This window comes from Geospiza fortis, unplaced genomic scaffold (genome assembly GCF_000277835.1).
Source record: "Geospiza fortis unplaced genomic scaffold, GeoFor_1.0 scaffold20, whole genome shotgun sequence".
NCBI classification, from domain to species: Eukaryota; Metazoa; Chordata; class Aves; order Passeriformes; family Thraupidae; genus Geospiza; species Geospiza fortis.
This window is the reverse complement of record NW_005054374.1, coordinates 3260746-3267891: the sequence shown is the minus strand read 5'-3', so window position 1 is coordinate 3267891 and position 7146 is coordinate 3260746.

Below are 7146 nucleotides of genomic sequence, written 5' to 3'. Positions count from 1 at the left end.
TGGATTTACCCAAGGCTGCCAGATCAGTTCCTTTGCTCCACTGCACGAGTGCAGGTGTGAAGGAGGGGTGCAGGTACCCCAGGGGGCTGTAGGACCCTTGTGGGATCATTGGGGTCTGAGACAAGGCTCAGCTTTAGCAGGAGCATGCTGCTTTGTTAGACCTCTGTTTGACCTCCTGTCCAAGCTGTTCCTTCCTGGGTCTATCTGGACACAGCTCTTTGCACAGCTGTGCTTCAAGCCAAACCAAGCATCTGCCCTGACTGAAAAACAACACAGTAAAAAAAGGGAAAATTGCTTTGTCTGGGGTATTTTGAGCAGTTGTAGTTTCTCCTTTGATTTGGTTGAGTGTAGCCATGCCCAGGCTGTTCTGGGATGATGCAGTGGCCAGAGGGGCTGCTGGTTTGGCCAGTGCTCTGCTGAAGAAATCCTGGTGAGGCCGCAGCCTGGGATGGAACAAGGCTGTGCTACACATGAATGGGATAAAAAAGTTCTCTGAATGGAAAAACAGAAAAATGGCGATCATCATCTCCAGCTGATGAGCTGAGTCTGAAGGTGCTCTACAACATCTCTTCTTTTGTAGGCAAAGCTGTTATTTTTAATATATTCCCTTTTGTTCCTGTAATTGAAGTTCTTTTTCTGACACATTTGTTCATTCTTGCTGCTTTTCTCCTCACTGTTGAATGATTTAATACCTAAAGTAGTTTTACTTTTTTTCCTCTGTTTTCATTCACTTCCTCCTGATCTTCTTTTTCTTCAGAAGGAAAAGAAACAGGCAAAACACTTGGTCATATATTAAAGGAGTCTGTTAGAACAGCATCAGTTTTTCTGAGCCCTCTTGAGCTGATGCTTTTGATTCAGCTGCTGGCATCTTGTTGTTTTTCTGTGAAGTGTTACAGGATGTTTGAATGTAAAAATAAATTCTGAGGATTTTGATTCTATGCATTTATTCCAACACTCACAGTGGAAATATATCAGTGGACAAAGCTCTCCTTATTTCTCCCCTCTCCTGTTCAAGTACTAGAATCTGTGCTTTGAGTACCAGTCTTCACTGGCCCAAAATCACTTTTTGTGTGAGCTATAGATTCTCATCTACCTCAAGGTGAACCAGAGAGAAAGTTATATTTGTCATCAGTTTCTTGAGTTCTTTATTGCTGAGGGGACAGAATATTTCATTTCCGCCTAATAAACCACTTTTGATTCTTCTTTTGTATCAAGAGTTAAAAAAACTAGTCAAAAAAAGTTATTGGAAAGTTCGATTTTATAAGATCCTGATAATTATTTATACCTCAGGGAAATGCCTCATCATTTACCTGTGTGTGCTTACTACATACATGCCCAAAAATCATTTTTGTTCCTTCTTGCTCCATCTGGTAATGGGAATCAATCACTTCCCTGAAAATTAACTCTGGAATCATAGTTTTGGACCCATGTGTGTTCTAGGAAAGTGAAAAGAGTGTCCAGTGTGTAATCTTGCAGAAAAAAAATTAGTAAATTAGCAGTGAATTATTGGAAACATACTCTCAAGGAAGAAATGAGGTAAAAAAGGAATCTGTGGAGCCAAGAGCCTGAACTCCTTAAGAAGTTCTACTTAGTAGCTACTTGAATTTGAGGTCTTGACCCTTTGCTGGGAAATGACCTTTAATGAGTTGAAGAATAGGAAGGGAAGGTCTGAGGACAGGCTCTTGAAGGGCTGCCCTGTGTCTGTAGCTGTTGCTTGTGTTTGGGGCAGTCCCCACACTCCAGTGCCAGCCAGGACCTGGAGATGCTGTGCTGTGACCTCCTGGGTGTGCCACACCCAGCAGCTCCTCTTGGACCTTTCTCCAAAAGGCCTTGACAAAGTGCATTTCCTATTTCTGTACCTGCCACAGCTGCAATTCTTTTAAGACCATGAAACCTCTTACTAGGATATTTATTGAAAACAGATTTTGCTTGTCTGTGTGTTGAGGTAAATCATTATTTGCAAATGCTTCTTTTTGAAGAGGAAGATAGTTTGTTTTCTTAAAAAAACAAAACAAACCACGGATGTATCATCTTTGATAGCAACAAGTGCAAGTTCTGATAAAATTTATTAAGCGCATCACTTCAGAAGTACCCTCCAGCTTAAACCCTTTTGTGACTCTATGAATAAAATAGGAGAATTGACAAGGGTAAGGTCAATGTTAACAATGTAATTGTGGAGTTCAGAAAATGAAGTATATGTGAACATAAAAATACTTTCTGAATCCTTTGTGTATGAAGAATGTTGCGGGGGCCTGGTGCTGAAATATTTCATGGTAATAGAATAGCAAATTTAGTGAGCATCTTATCTCAATGTTCTTCCTTTTCCATCCCTTCAATATCCCAGCCAGTCAGTGTAAAAGAAGAGTTGTTTGCAAACTATAGATACATTAAATATATTTTTACATACCAGCATCTGTTTATAATGGATGCCTACGAGATTTAGTAGATATATAGAGTGACTGATAAAATGGTTGTGATTTTTTTGCTTGATAAGAAAAAAAATCAGACCACAAACTTACCATTTTATTGGTAGAGGTGGCTGATCATTTAAGGATAGTTTATCCCCTTTTAGCTTGGAGATATGAAAGACAGGACAGCAGAAGAAATCTCTTTTGGCCTGTATTTTGCTTTTTATACTGACAAAACCATGGAAACACATTTCTGAACTACTTCAGAAAATCTCTCAAATTGAAGGTAAATATTTTTTCAGTTTGCTGCATGAATTCCAAGTATACCCTAAGGTTTTCTTGGGGAGTATTTCCCTTTCACAAGCACTGAGTGGTGCTCCTTCTCTGGGTTTCTTGTGGATGGAAAGCAATGGTTAAGATTTGGTGTTATATATTCTTTTTTTTTTTCTCTTGGAATAATATTAGAAAGTACCTATGAATATGTATTCATATTGGGGTGAGATCCAGTGAACTGCTGTCTTGTGCTTTGTTCTCTGTAGGTTTCACCCCAAAGCCGAGTTTTAAACTTGGTTTCAGATGTGAGAAGTTGAAAAGTAGAAATAGATAGACTGTGATAGAAATATTGCTGTCTGGGAACTCAGTTTGTGGCTTGTACTGGGATATCTAATTTTCCAAAGTATCAGATCTTCAACCCAAACGTTCTTCTGTGCCATAGTCATCCTAATGCATTATTTTAAATTTTCCTTTGAGAATAAAACAAAAAGTGTCAACCCAGCATTGCCAGTGATGGCTTTCTAAATGTGGATGCCTTCTAATCTGAAGTGCTATTTCACAGAAAAGTTCAATCACTATTTTAAGCTGCAGTGCCATATGTAAATGAGCTGATAGTGACTAATTGGAGGTTTAATTAATTCTGGGAATACTTAATTTTCTAAAGAGGTCCAATAGAAGGCAAAGGGAAAGTTAAGGAACAAATATATGTTATAAATTTTGTAGATGAGTAAAGAGAGAAAAAGATTTGTCTCTTTAAATGTAGTAGCAAATTGTTTTCTTCCCAATAATTGTCATCAATTTGAATACAATTGTTTTGAAAGTATTAACCACGTTAGTACAAAGCAGTGTTTGCTGCTTAGGTAAGCAAATGTACAGCCTTTAAATAAAAAAGAAAAAATAATCTGGGTATAAATGTCTTTTTTTATGTGTCTATTGCTACGGTATCTTATTGCAACAAACTGACAAAGCACTTTAGAAAACACTGATCTTGATCTAAACACTTGATCTAAAATGTTCAATTAAGATGCCTTTAAGACCTGTGTTGCATGTTTCAAGTTCTTAACTATTAAATCTTGTTAATAAGGAAAAGGAGTCCTGGGCCTTTTACTTCTAAATGGAAGATCATTTTGAAAGGAGGAGATATTGCTCATTATTTGCTTTTTTTTTTTCTGTCAAAATGTTCAATTTATATTTCTTACTTTTTCTTAACTTAATGAAAAATAATTAGAGAGCCAAAACGCCTTGTTTAAATTAAGTTCCTCAAAAAATTACTTGGAAGAGATGTTGAGCAAGTTCGTGATGGTTTGATATGATCTAAAATCTCAAATTTTGAGGCTCTGAAGCAAAGGGGTTCAGGAAATGTCTTTACAGGAATTCCATTCCCACAGGTGGGCTCATTTTATTGAGGGAACATGGGAAGGCAACGGGCTGTGGAATATTCCAACCACTACCAGTTCTCCTTCTTGCAGACCACCAGGGATTGAAGGAAAGGAGACAGACAGATAAACTGACAAGACTGTCATATAAAAAGATAGTTTGCAATATATTGGTTTATGGTCATTGTCCTTGAAGTCCCAATGACACACAAAGTAAAATAATTTAAAGTGAAGGAGATGATAAAAAAGGCTTTGATGTTATCAGAGTTTTAAGGTTTTATTCTTATTCAGGTGATGTACTCCTGAAGGAGAGAGTAATTAATAATTGATTTTCTTCAAGTTTGTGTCTAGCTGATAGAAAATGAACTGCTCTGTGCTAGACAGTAAAGTTACCATCAGAAAATAGTTTCAGTAGGGTTAAGGTTACATCAGGCCTACTTTGCTAATTTGAAATTTTGGACTAATGAAAAGACATGAGACAGCCTCTTTAGCATTTCAGTCCACATTTTCAGGCCTATATATACTCACTAACCTCCTCAGTAATGTAACTCTTGGATTTCCATCTGCATAACACAGCAAAACCCATCATGCATCCCAGCTTCAGTTTAAGTTGATACATTTTGGATTTTGGCACACACTGTAGGTGGGACTCCAAGTGTTCCAGGTGTTGGATTGTGCTGCTGCCAACCTTGATAAAATATCAGTGAAGGAATCATCTGTCCTTACTCCTTGCTTGCATGTTTTAAGGATCCTCATATTGGAGCTGCTGTAGTCTCTGGTGTGCCAGCTGTCTGCAGGGAAAGATTTTGCAAGCTTGGGTTATGTCTGTTAAAGGTAGCACAGAGAGAAATTAAATATAAAGCACATGATAGGATTACAGTTTGTATGACTTAGGAAATGAAGTCTTACACAACTTAACTCAGTTACTCCTAATAAATAAGCAGTCTTATCTATCTCTGGCAGCTTTGATGATCTGTGTCTGGGGTTACAGTTGTTCCTTCCCCAGTCTGTGTCACCTCTGTACTTCAGATCTGTAAAATTTGAGCTGCAGGGTTGGCAAAATGAGCTTTAGAAATTGTCATTTAGCAAGGATGTGATACACATTCCCCATCTGCAGGCACAACTGTTGAGCAGCTCCTCATCTCAGCTGAGAGATGAATTGTTGTGGTTCCTTTCCTCACTGGGTGGTTTCAGTGCTGAGACTCAGGATGGGCTGAAAGACTTTTGTTACTCAGCTTCTAAATAAGGCTTGAAGCTCTTGTGCTGGGAAACAGGGATTCTTGTTTCCTGACTCAGGTTATACAGCATCACCGTGGGCTGTTAGAACTTCATTTGTAAACTTGCTGTGTGCCATTGCAGCTGGAGAGGAATAACTGCAACCATAATTTATTTAAAAGTTCCTTTGTGTTACTTGGCACATGGAAGTGATGGTGTCTGTTTAATTGATCAGGGCATGTCTCATGAGTGATTTAAAATTACCTAAAATTGGACTATACAAGTTTTTGTTGTGATGCTATTGTCATGGGATGCTTTCATCTAATATAGTGTCTTAACACTATTTTCAGGCTGTGTGTAGCTTGAGTATCAGAGAGAGTGTTTTGAAAATGTTGGAAGTTTGAGGTTTGTAAATAGCTAAGTCTTTTTTCAGGTTGTGTTTTAAAGTATTTTTATTTCTGTATGAACTTGGTTGTATTGTTTCAATAGAATGAGTTAATTGTGAGTGCCACTGAATTCATAGAATCATAAATGGATTGGTTTGGAAGGGACTTTAAGGATCATTTGGTTCCAACCCCAGTTTTTGTATTCTGTGCTTTACAGCACATTTCATTTAATTAAAAGTCTTTGACGTTCCTCAATCCAAGTAGAGAAGCTTCTGTCATAATCATAGTGTAGTTTCAATATGGCCATAAATTTTGAGACTGTAGGGGTATCTCTGTACCTTTTCTGTTACAGAACTGAATAAAATGCTCTAAATTTTTTGTCCCAGATTTAATATGCAGGAAGGAAATTATTCAAGTCAGGATTTTAAAATGTTAATAGATGATGGAAGGAGAAATCGGGGCATGGTGATACAAGACAAAGGTGGGTTACACACAGATCTGATCCTCTCAGAGCTGCCATTTATAGGCTCCTTTTTGATTAATGATTCCTCCAATTCTTTTTGCTTGCTCAAAGCACATCACATACGCACACTGTGGTGGCTGGACAAGCTCTGCTGCCCAGACTTGGCAAAACCAGGAGATAAAAATGTAGCTCAGGCAACAGTGAGAATTTCTGATATTTGTAGAGTTTGGGTGAATTTACAGAATTTGGGGATCTGCCTGCAAGTAAGGATATGGTCTTGTGAGGTGTCTGCACTCCAGTGATCTACTCTTCTATATCAGAATATGTTAAAAGCATTATTTCATGTATCCAGAAAGGCTTTGGGGGGCGGGGGAAACAATGGCAATGAAAAGAAAAAGCATCATTTGAATTAAATATGTTTAGTTTCTAGTGATTTATGACAATTGGGAGGGAAAGGAGGTGTTGCCAGCATTATTCCAAAGCTGCGGTTTAGCTTTTGAAATATTTTTGGATTAGCATAACCTAAATGTATTAATACTGTTTTAAAGCAATTTTACTTTGAATGCTCAAAGAGGAAGCAGGAGCTTGGAATAAGAAGGTGACAGTGATCTGTATAAAGTGGAATTTTTTCATGGAAGATCACTTTTTGAAACATGGAGGGAGGATTCTTAGTCAATAGCTGTATCCTTCCAATGCCAAATGAAGTCAGTTGAACCTTTTTCATTTAATGATGAAAGTGGATTTCTATGTATTGGAGGTTTAATTGATAGTCTTTTTTAAAATGTCTGTAGTACTTTTTGGTAGAGGACCAAAAACTGAATAATAGTGGGGTGTGGATTCAGAAGGGAAAATAGCCATCAGTATGGGGGATTTCATTGTGTGTTTGGAGCAAGGAACGAAGAGGGAAAACCAACATGGATTTTCTTGAGTAGTTTGTTCTGAGTGCATCACATGTCCATAGTTGTGATAATAAATATCTTCCTTACTTATATTTAGACTGGCATTCATTGACTACTTCTGCAATT